Source organism: Cherax quadricarinatus, chromosome 1, assembly GCF_038502225.1.
Source record: "Cherax quadricarinatus isolate ZL_2023a chromosome 1, ASM3850222v1, whole genome shotgun sequence".
NCBI lineage: Eukaryota > Metazoa > Arthropoda > Malacostraca > Decapoda > Parastacidae > Cherax > Cherax quadricarinatus.
Genome location: NC_091292.1, coordinates 10,822,249 through 10,834,396, shown reverse-complemented (window position 1 = coordinate 10,834,396; position 12,148 = coordinate 10,822,249).

Below are 12,148 nucleotides of genomic sequence, written 5' to 3'. Positions count from 1 at the left end.
ACTCTGGAAATAGATCAGGTGATAAAGAGAGCAGTTAACTAGGTAAGCTCTCCTCCCTCTTTCTTTCATGTTGCAAAGTTACGTGTAAGTAACACTTCATAATTAATAAGCTCTTAAAAATCATACTAAACGCGTTTTGAAAGTGTTCTAGTTTAGTTTACAGACTCATTCGAGGGTAGCCGGCAGCTCTCTGCGTCAGTTATCCATAAGCATTAGTCGTGAGAGGTGCGTTGGTGTTATTTGTGAGCAAAGTTCAGATAAGATGTACTCATGTGAATATGAAAATGGTATACAATACCGACAGGTTGATAAATAATACACAAGTGCAAGAGCTAAGTATCTTTATTCTAAAACGTTTCGACTACACAGTAGACTTCCTCAGTCGAGTACAGAAGAGTTACCAGAAGCAGTAGTAAGACGATGTAATCATCTGACTTATCAAGATGTATTAATAATAATCAGTTTCTTTTATTACTTCTTACAGTGAGTTGCCATTTACTGATGTTATCAAAAGAACAAAATCCTTATATAATCTCAACATACTTCCAGATTTCACAATAAAATAATATAAAATCAATATAAAATGATCAGTTTTTGATCCTTAATTTTTTGGGGTACATGGAACCTGTCAGAATGCCCAAGTGGCACATGGGAACTTGTCAGAATGCCCAAGTAGAACATGGGAACCTGTCAGAATGCCCAAATGGCACATGGGAACTTGTCAGAATGCCCAAGTGGCACATGGGAACCTGTCAGAATGCCCAAGTGGCACATGGGAACTTGTCAGAATGCCCAAGTGGAACATGGGAACTTGTCAGAATGCCCAAGTGGCACACGGGAACTTGTCAGAATGCCCAAGTGGCACATGGGAACTTGTCAGAATGCCCAAGTGGCACATGGGAACCTGTCAGAATGCCCAAGTGGCACACGGGAACTTGTCAGAATGCCCAAGTGGCACACGGGAACTTGTCAGAATGTTCAAGTGGCACATGGGAACCTGTCAGAATGCCCAAATGACACATGGGAACCTGTCAGAATGCCAAAGTGGCACATGGGAACTTGTCAGAATGCCCAAGTGGCACATGGGAACCTGTCAGAATGTCCAAGTGGCACATGGGAACCTGTCAGAATGCCCAAGTGGCACACGGGAACCTGTCAGAATGTCCAAGTGGTACATGGGAACCTGTCAGAATGTTCAATTGGCACATGGGAACCTGTCAGAATGCCCAAGGGGTACATGAAACCTGTCAGAATACCCAAGGGGTATATGGGAACCTGTCAGAATGCCCAAGGGGTACATGGAACCTGTCAGAATGCCCAAATGGCACATGGGAACTTGTCAGAATGCCCAAGTGGCATATGGGAGCCTGTCAGAATGCCCAAGGAGTACATGTAACCTGTCGGAATGCCTAAGTGGCAAATGGGAACCTATCAGAATGAGCAAGGAATGCATGGAACCTGTCGGAATGCCTAAGTGGCACTTGGGAACCTGTCAGAATACCCAAGGGGTACATGGGAATCCGTCAAAATGCCCAAGGGGTACATGGGAATCCGTCAGAATGCCCAAGGGGTATACTGGAACCTGTCAGAATGCCCAAGGGGTACATGGGAATAAAAAGTATGGGAACCTCTGGCCTCTAGGCTGTCCCTATAAGCAAGAGGACCTTCTCACACTCACTCTTACTCATACAATAAAGCTACCCAGAGTATTAGCTACATGGATTCAACGTGGCAGTTTGATCCCCCTCATCAACATCTCTATTGCTGAGCCTGACTATTCCCCTCATCAATGGATTTCGATGAAATTCTCTATTCTTCCCCATATTCACCCTTCCACTAGCAGCCAGGTCACATGTAAGCCTGCATGGAAATTCATCCCAATGTAACATATGTATCTACTGGAGAGGGTCTTTGAAAAGGCCAACATGTGCAGATCAAGATTAACTGTGTTTTAGTTATTTGTCGAGGTGGTTTCAATAAATTAGTAAATATGACACTGTTTTCCAAGCATATATATGCTATCTATATCAATATCTGACTCAGTCTATCTATTTATGTATCTCTCTCTCTCTCTCTCTGTATATATATATATATATATATATATATATATATATATATATATATATATATATTATATATATATATATATATATATATATATATATATATATATATATATATATATATATATAAATAATATATATATATATATATATATATATATATATATATATATATATATATATATATATATATATATATATATATATATCTATATATATATATATATATATAATGCTTCTCGCAGAAGCAAGCGAAATTATATGTAAAGAAATATCGCAGGTAGCAAGATTCGAACCCAAATCAAATAATGTAGCTAGCTGCCAGTCTGACGCCTTCAATAGCTCAGCTTCAGATGCCCCATACCTCTAGGTAGCTTGCTGGTCTGCAAACCATGTTTCTCCTAACGTCGGGGACATCACTGAGCTTCAAGCATGGTCTCCAGCAATTTCATTCTACTCCTGTAGGCTTGCATGAAGTAGGCCTACAGAACAATACTAGAAGAAAATACAATTTCTCACCTATTAACTCTGTTGTTAAACTTTAGAACATTAAAAATATCACTCAAACTGAGGAAAATTAGAACAGACCAATTATTTCACTCTGTCTGCAAACGCAGTACTTGAGACCGTCGGCTGGATAATAATTCAAACTTTAATTGCAAAACCTCTCCTGCCAACCTCGGATGATTCCAAAAAATGAAACACATTCGCCATTTTTCGTTCAATAGATATCTTACCATAAGTGTTCACACATGACAGTTCAAATTACCCTCCAAACTGCAGCATCAACACCCATCCTTCAGAGCGCAGGCACCGTACTTCTCACCTCCAGAACTCAAATCAGGTTTACAGATTTCTCTGACTACCTTCATGAATCTTACGTTGTACACACTCCAACGACACGTCAAGTTATGAAATCTGTTTGCCTCTACACCGATCTAACATACTCACAAAACCCTGCTGGAGGTTCAAGCCTCTATCACTCAAAACTTTCTTTTCCCCGTCCCTCCAACTCTTCCTGGGACGACCCTTACTTCTCTTTCCTTCCACCCCTGACTTACACACCCTCCTGGTTATCCTATTCTGCTCTGTCTTCTCTCAATGCCAAAACCACTGCAACAGCCCCTCTTCAGCACCTTGGATTATACTTTCGGTAACTTAACATCGACTTCTGATTTATGAAAGTCAATTTTTTTTAGCATGAAGAAGAAGCCGTCAAGTAAACATACTGACCTTCTCTCTCCTTCCTTGCATGACGTACCTACGGGTTTAGCACTCCACCATGTATGTAAATAATAATAATGTAGACATATGAAAAGCTCTAGCATATGATTTCCTTGGGCTGATTGCTGGGAAACTTCCACATAACTCATATATAAAAAACTGCATACAAAATTAACATGTAATTTACATATTAATCATGTGTTATTTATGGGTGTGTGTTCGCACATGTGTGCCCGTGTGTGTGGTAACATATGTGTGATTACATATTAGTGTTGGTGGAACACACTGTAATGATAAATTTTTATTTTAATTCCAAGTAGTTGTAGAATTAAAGAAGAGAAAAATAGACAAGAAGGAATTCTTGGCTATAAAGATGGAAACAGAGAGGAAGACCAGAGACAGTATAAAAGGGACGCAGCTGAAGACTCATCACCATGACAATAACAATGGTTATAAATGACCATAATTTTTAAAGGGGTGGACCTGTATGCCAGCGGAAGGCCTCGGTCAGATGACCAAAAGCTCCAAAGGCAGGTCATCATCTGACCAAGACCCGCGTCGAGAAACACTTGCCATGTTTCCTGACGAACCTTACCTAACCTAAGACTCAGCACCATTCAAGGGTGATTCGTCGAAGCTCACGACACCTGGAGTATACCTGGAGGGTGTTTCGGGGATCAACGCCCCCGCGGCCCGGTCCATGACCAGGCCTCGCGGTGGATCAGGACCTGATCATCCAGGCTGTTACTCCTGGCAGCACGCAAACTAACGTACGAACCACAGCCTCGCTGGTCAGTAACTGACTTTAGGTGCCTGTCCAGCTCCATCTTGATTCGCCGCGAAGACTCTGCGTGAACCCTACAGTTTTAACGCTTCTCTATGAAAATAATAATCCAGATTTACCAAAAATAACCTTTTGATAAACATTTAATCTTTTTCCACTTCTCGGTATCATTTGACCTTTTGTCCGGCCTATTCGCAGCTGTGGAATTTAGGAATTACCCTCAGGAACTTAAACCGTGAATCATTTTACATTCCGCAAGCCATCTGCACCACGAATCTTCGAGGATGTAACATGTCAAATGACTCCAAGAAAATTTAAGATTTGCCTCCATGTTAACCTTTTTAAGATCTAGTTCGCAGGCTTTTTTTGTATCCATATTCTCTTACATTACCGTCAACAGAATGGACATTGGGGTGAACAATAAACTAGATTCTTCGTCGGCGAAGTCCAAATTCTTATCTAGCCAATGAGCTAAGGGGCTGGGTCTATGGTGCTACTTCACAGCTTGTGAATTAGCCAAATGTCAATAGAGACGACCATTTTCTGCCTGTAGTTTAAACCCTAAAAGCTAATTGAATTTTATATCCATCCATGTGAGGTAGGGTATATTTATTTGGCTCTCTTCTTTTGATATATTGGGCCATAAGTCACTTTGAAATATGCATGACATCAGTGCCTTTCAAAAACGCACTTGCATACATCTCTCATAAGCATTGACAATCAAGGCAAACACAAATGCAAACAAGATCTAGAATACACACACATACGCACCCTGCCAGTGAATGACAAAGAAGTATGCAAAGAACTTAGTAAAGGATTAGAAGAAGTCTCCACAGAAGAAAGTTGAGAGTTACCGGAAGGCGCTGTAGTCTGAACAGCTCAACAGGTACTAAAAAGCATCAACACAAAAAAAGTGGCGATGAGACTACTGAGTGAACCAGTTTCAGGTTCGGGTAGGTTTGCCAGGACGGGTCCTGGCTCGGGTCTTCTCCATGTGTTGACCCGGCAGTGGTTCCCGAAGAAGTGTCGGAGTTTGTACAAAAGATGTACTGTTTACAGCCTTATGGCAGAGACACAGTGAGCATTCATGTCAAGTGGAGCAGTAGAACCAGATAGTATTATCTCCATGGGTGTTGAGAGATGTAACAGAATCACAATACTACCTAATACCAAAGTTATACAGCTTATCTCTCCAATCAGGACAAGTGTTAGAAACTAAGAGAAAAAGACAAATGCAGCCTCCATATGAAAAAGGGACAGTTAAAAGGCGCTGAATTACACGTCAGTAATTCTAATATGTATACTGTCAAACGTCCTGGAGATGCTGGGAAGGAAAGGCATATCGAGGATCTTGAAGAGAAGATTCTTTACAGAAAATCAGCACTGATTTAGGGATGGAAAATCCTGCCTTGGGAATTTGCTGGAGGTATACACCAGAATCACAAAGATAAAATAATCTGAATCTTCTTGGACTGCGGGAAAGCATTTTATATAACACTGCACCAAAGATTAGTCCTGAAAATAGAGGAACAAGAAGGGTTATAAGGGAGAGTTCTCCAGTGGGTCAAGAGGTATAGAAGGAATTAAGTAATATTAAAGGAGGAGATATCAGAATAGGAGAGACTGGGGTTCTACAAGGATTAGCATTAGAACCACTATTATACATATACGTGAAGGACTTACCATAATTTACTGAGTCCTATGTTTTACTCTTTGCAGATGATGTGAAGCTAATTAGAAAATAAAGAACAGGAGAGGACCTTGATAACATCCTGGGAGACCCGAACAGAACAGATGCATTAAACGAGTTACTTCTCGAATTCTACCCCCTCTACCCCCCCAAAAAAAAGGTAAAGCGAATTAGAGGAGAAGGCAGACCTGACAGTAAGTACAGCAAGGGCCAAGAAATACTGCAAATATAAGAGTGACAATGACCAGGTGGTGAATAAAATACCAAGAATTTCGCCAGTCATACACATCAACTGTATAAGGCTAGCGACATATTCAGGATTAGCGAACCTCAGAACGGTGTTCAGGAACTTAAGTAAAGAATCCTTCAGACCCTTACATACGACATGCATTGTGTGTCACAACAAGTAATAGTGAACGAGTAAAAATGATTAAAAAAGTAACTGATAAGTAGCTCTATGCCCTTCGGACTGTCACCTGTCCGTCTTCGGTGGAAAATTCAGGTGAAAGCATTCAGACTTTGTCAGTCGTTGTTGTCATGGAGACGATGCAGGCAAAAAGAGGGGTCCGGGCAGGACATATGTTAGACCAGTCATTGAGTATGCGGCCTCGGCATGGAACCCACACCTGATCAGATATATATGGAGCTTAAAGTTCAGTGGTTCGCAATCTGGCAAGTAGCAGAAGTATGAGGAAGACAGGTCGAAGGAACTGAACCTGGCGACCATGGCGGAAAGAAACGCATAATTACAACACAAAAAAATCTTAACAGGAATTGATAGGACAGATAGGGACAGGTCGTTTGAATAAAGAGGACAAGAAACACGGGGACACAGGTAGAAGCTGAAGACAAAGATGAACAAAAGGGACGTAAGGAAGAACTTTTTATTTCTCAGGGTGCTTGGAGACTGGAATGATTTGGAGGAAGCAGTGGTGGAGGCATATTCTATACACAGTCTCAAGAGTTGTGATGAATGGTTTAGAAAACCGATAAGTTGAAGAATGGACTGAACACATCGACTCCAGGCTGAGAGACTGATTACCTCAAACTCCTCCTCTCCTTACACCTTTCTGCTTTGTACTGGACTGATGAAGTCACTGTGTGGCGAAACGTTTCTTCAACAAAGATTCCCATATGTTGCATAAGTGTCTCATTCTTCAGTCTCAAGAGTAGCTATGATAAGGCCCACCAGGAAAGAAATCAGTGATGATAATCAAGGTAGTCTAGGAGGCTTGTCCTTCAGCTGAGTATCAACCCCCACAAATACAACTAGATGAGTACACACACACACACACACACACACACACACACATGCTGGGCACTGTACCACACGCTGCTACGGACTAAATGGTGTAAGAGCATCGATCAAGCGCAGTAACTAACTGTCTCTTCATCATCTGGTGAGGTTGACATCAAAGAAGGAACGTATGCACTTGACTGCGTAGAACGAACTAGATCTGTACACAGCTTTAAGAATAATTATGATAGGGCTTTTGAGGACACAAGAGGTACATATTTTCTGACCAAGTGAAACAATTGGTATTCACTTCCTATTTTATCGCTCCTAATGATCTGTACAGGTGAAGAGCTTATATATGTATTTGACAATGAACATTTATTTTCCATGGAAGGGTTTTCATTTTAAATTCTCTGATGGAATTCGAAGACATTTTTAATTTGTAAAGTAACTTCTACGGATCAAGTATTTGTTATTTTTATTTTAACTTCTGATACGGCAGAATCTGCTTCTGTTTGTCTTACTTGTGATCGGCTGAGTGAAAGGGACGACTCCATCTGTGAGACTTCGGAAGATTTGAAAGGATGGAATCAGCTGGAATTCCTTGTATTTTAAATATAAATCCGGGTTTCTCCTGACGTTTACTTTGCTTTTGTCTCAGAGTGGGCTAATACCACCTCTACCTCATCTTCTTTAACAGAACAAAGTGCTCGAACACTCTATAGCAGATTCCGAGGATGGGAAGAATATACTTGAGAAGAACATGGTGTTGACACCCAAGCAGTGGCAGGCTGTGAGAGAGAGGTGGCCAGATGGGCAAAGTGGCTTTCCACTTGATGTTTACACCAGGAATGAACGAGGTATGTTGGACATTGTAGTTGAAATGTAAATTTCCATTGATTTTCTGCAATCTAGTTAGTTACGTTGTTCGGAAAACTGGAGTGAAATTGGAACTCTCGTTTCCATAAAATATTACAATTATAACGCGGTTTATAACCAGGTAACTAGTAGTATGTCGTGTATTGACCCGGCATTTAGAAAATGAGTTTGAAAACGTTTAAGCCCCTGAGTATGTAGGCAAATGGTTCAGAAAACCGACAAGTTGATAAATCAGACACACGTGCAACACTTCGGTATCTAAGTTGTGGAAACCTTTCGCCAGGCAGTGGCTTCATTAGTCCAATACAAAGAATGGTTGAAGATCAAAAGGAGTTTGAGGACTAATTACCTGAAACTCCTGGTCTTCAACCAGTCTTCTTTGTATTGTACTGATGAAGCCACTGTATGGCGAAATTTTTAGACAACAAAGTTACCCAAATGTTGAATATGAGTCTAATTGACCAAAACCCCTGAGTACTTAGTCTGACCTACTACAATCTATTAGCTAACCATAACCTACTTCCATCAGCCTATCAAGAACTTCCATCCATCCTCTGTCTCTGACTTCCCACAACTGCCATTCAACCCTCAATCAAAGCCAAACACAATGTATCCACAAGGTAATTTGTACTATCAGTGACGTATCAACGACCACCTATAACCATTCACGACTAACCTTGCCATCCTTTGCCTGCAGTTAGCAGAGCCACCAACTGCATGGAAATCATTACCACGACAGGTGTCATCACATCTCCTAACTACCCCAACAGTTACCCAAAAGGTAAAATGCTAATAACCTGCTTTAAGATTATATAAACATTATTCAAGGTTTTGAACTTCTACTATATTGTAATTGAATAACACACACGCACACACACACACACACACACACACACACACACACACACACACACACACACACACACACACACAAATATATATATATATATATATATATATATATATATATATATATATATATATATATATATATACAGAGAGAGAGAGAGAGTGCATGTAGAGTACTGCATGTAGCATTCCGTGTATAAACTGATCATAACTAATATTGGACAGGCTTAACGTGCACCTTCGTAATCACGGCTCCTAACTGCTTCTACCCTCAAATCACCTTCAATGACTTCAGATTGTCTCCATACATAACGTGCCACAATAATTCTTCTTGCTGCTCCGACTTTCTGGAGATTATTACATTCATCAGCACTGCTAGTCAACTGTAAGTAGTCGAGTTGGAAATGAACTTATGACTTATTCTTACGGTAGGAAAGAGTTGTAAAAAAAATAGAGTCTATTATTATTATTTTTCAAAGTACTAAAAAATGGCGTGATTCATTCAGCGGAAGGGGAGCGAAGGCTACATCCTCCGTCTGTAAATCGTAAGATAGATAAATGCTCCAAGCATCTCCAAAACATGTCAAATTCTTGAGGAGGGAGTTTCTAACATGCCTCGAGTGACATAGAAAGGTCCAAGTCTCTTTGTTTTATATGATGATAGATAAAATGCACCATTATATCCAGATTCTATTTTGTGTGTTTATTCACCTTATGCTCGTGCTCTTTACCCCGCCTCACAAGCAAGGATATATACACATAGACGTGTGTATATGGCCCTAGTTTAGCCAGGATTTAAACCCCATATACCAACCTCACTCCATCTTTTACATTCCCATCTCACTCCATCCTCATTTCCACCTCACTCCACCCATTCTTACCTCACATCAAAGCCAGCCCAGAGAGTTAATACAATCTTCTCTATGAACGTGAAATAAATGCCTGTTAAATGTTTTTTTTCTCTCTTTTAGCGTTATTTTCGTGCTATTGACAGTAATGAAGAAAAGACACAGCAATTTTTTTTATTGCATAGAGCTTTGCGGAATTAATCTTAAGATGGTAAAGCTCAACACAGAGCTAAATGTTTTCACAGCGAAAGTCTGCGTTGTCTTTGTCTCGAAATATTTCTTCATCCCGTAGTATTTCCTGGTTAATGCTCGAGCAGGAGGGGCGATGATCCCAGAATAATTCATTTAATTACCTCACTCTCACCTCACTCGTCTTCGGATTCTACTACAGATAACTCCTACATTCTCAATTCACCCATCTTCCTCATTCTTTACATTATTCTATCCCTCGTACATTCCCACCTTCCTTCCGCTACTTCTTCCAATATATGTATCTCATTTTTCTTCCTAATTATACTACAGACCAGACAAACATTGGCCCACAATTTAACAGACGGGAGATTGAGCCTAAACGGTCCCTTACGCTGATTAACTCACACGAGTTTACCGCTTCATGAAATACAGCTTACAATTTACACTAGATAAAATGTGTATAATCCCGACAAGTTCATGAATGAGACACATATGCACAACTCATCATCTTAATCTGAGATATAAATGACACCCATGCGTTTTACAAGTGTCTTACTTATTTACAATTTACAGCTACTGCGGTGCGGATATTGCTGCCGGGAAAGTTTTCAAGGGGTCACTGGACGTCTTGGTCCTCATCTTCTATACCAGCTCTCAGTCTAAGTCATATCGTGGATGGTCTGCCAATGTGTCTTTCGTACCGACATCAGATTGCACGTGAGTCGAGAGAAAATGACTCACGAAATCGTTATAACAAGACTGCAAGCAAACTGCTGTACAGGTGGGGTTAGAACTCATGGCAAGTGAGTCGTAAAACTCCAAGCCAGTGCGTAAGCCACTGAGCCAGAGGGATACAATAAGATAGGTCCAACTAGGTATATTTATACTCCATAGCTAGGCTAGCGTGGGCTCCCAATGTGACTAAAAGTATAAATATACCTAGCTGGTTGAATCTTATTGTAGCCAGCTGGCTCAGTGGCTTACGCACTGGCCATGAGTTCTAACCCCACCTTTACCGTGGTTTGAGAGAAAAATGTTCATTTCACGCAGTTCACTTGACAGGCTATCGGGTGGTAGTACAAATGGTACACAATCTTGTTTCCAGTGATATATTTCCCTGTATCCGAAGTCCGCTGCACAGTCGAAACGTTTTGGCATTAAAGATACCTACGTGCTGCAAATGTCTTGCTCATCATCTCGTAGGAAACATCAGTAGGTAAACAGCAAACATTGAGAATGTTAATCACTAATCTTGTACCTCTACAACCTATAAGGCAATAATTTGCGTTTTTTAAACATTATTTTTTTAAATATAATTTGAGGTTAATCTTTAAAAAAAAAATATATATTTTCGATCATAAATTCCAGTTTTATGTATGGTTAATAAATTTTTGAGTTTTTAAAAATAATATAGGGTTGAGGGTGCCTTCAACCTAGCAAAACTCTTATTGTAAATTATCTTACAAGAGGACACTCCAGACCTATAACTTAGACTACAGTAGGCCTATTCCGCTACTCGCATCATTAACAGCACGTTTCAGTCTCAGGATTAAAACGTTTCTTAACACACACACCTGACCTTGTCGACCAAGAGTCGTATGTGCGCTGCTTGTGGGTAATAAATTTTAATGTACTGTTATTCCTGTTACAGAACCACGGATACAACGACCTCTTCAGCTACCACCACCACAACCCCCGCCATCGCCACCACCACTACTACCACTACCACTACTACTACTACTACTACTACTACTACTACTACTACTACTACAACCACGATACCCACCACTACCAACACCACAGCACTCGCTACTAACACCACAACACCCGCCACTACCACCACTACTGCTATAAGCACCACCTCCTCCACCACCACCACTACTACCACCACTACCACTCCCACCGTTACCGCTACCCCCATAACCCACACCACCACCACTTCCACCATTACCGCCTCCTCCACCAATCCAATGACCACTATCTCTACCACGACACCTATCTCCCAAACGACCATCTTCACCCTCACCACCACAACCACTACTATCAAAGCCACTTCTGAAACGAATGCCACCACCACCACCACCACCACCACCACCACCACCACGCTAACTACCTCCCCTAGCGCAAACCCCACCACTATCTTTACTCAAACTCCCACCACCACCACCACCACCACCACCACCACCACCACCACCACCACCACCACCACCTCCTCCACCACTACAACGACCACCTCTAACACCACACCCTTCTCCCCAACGGCCACCTTCACCATCAGACCTACCACCCACACCACCATCACAACCACTACTACCTACATCACTTCTCCTACGAACAACATCACCAATATTACCGTCACAATAACCACCACCACCACCACCA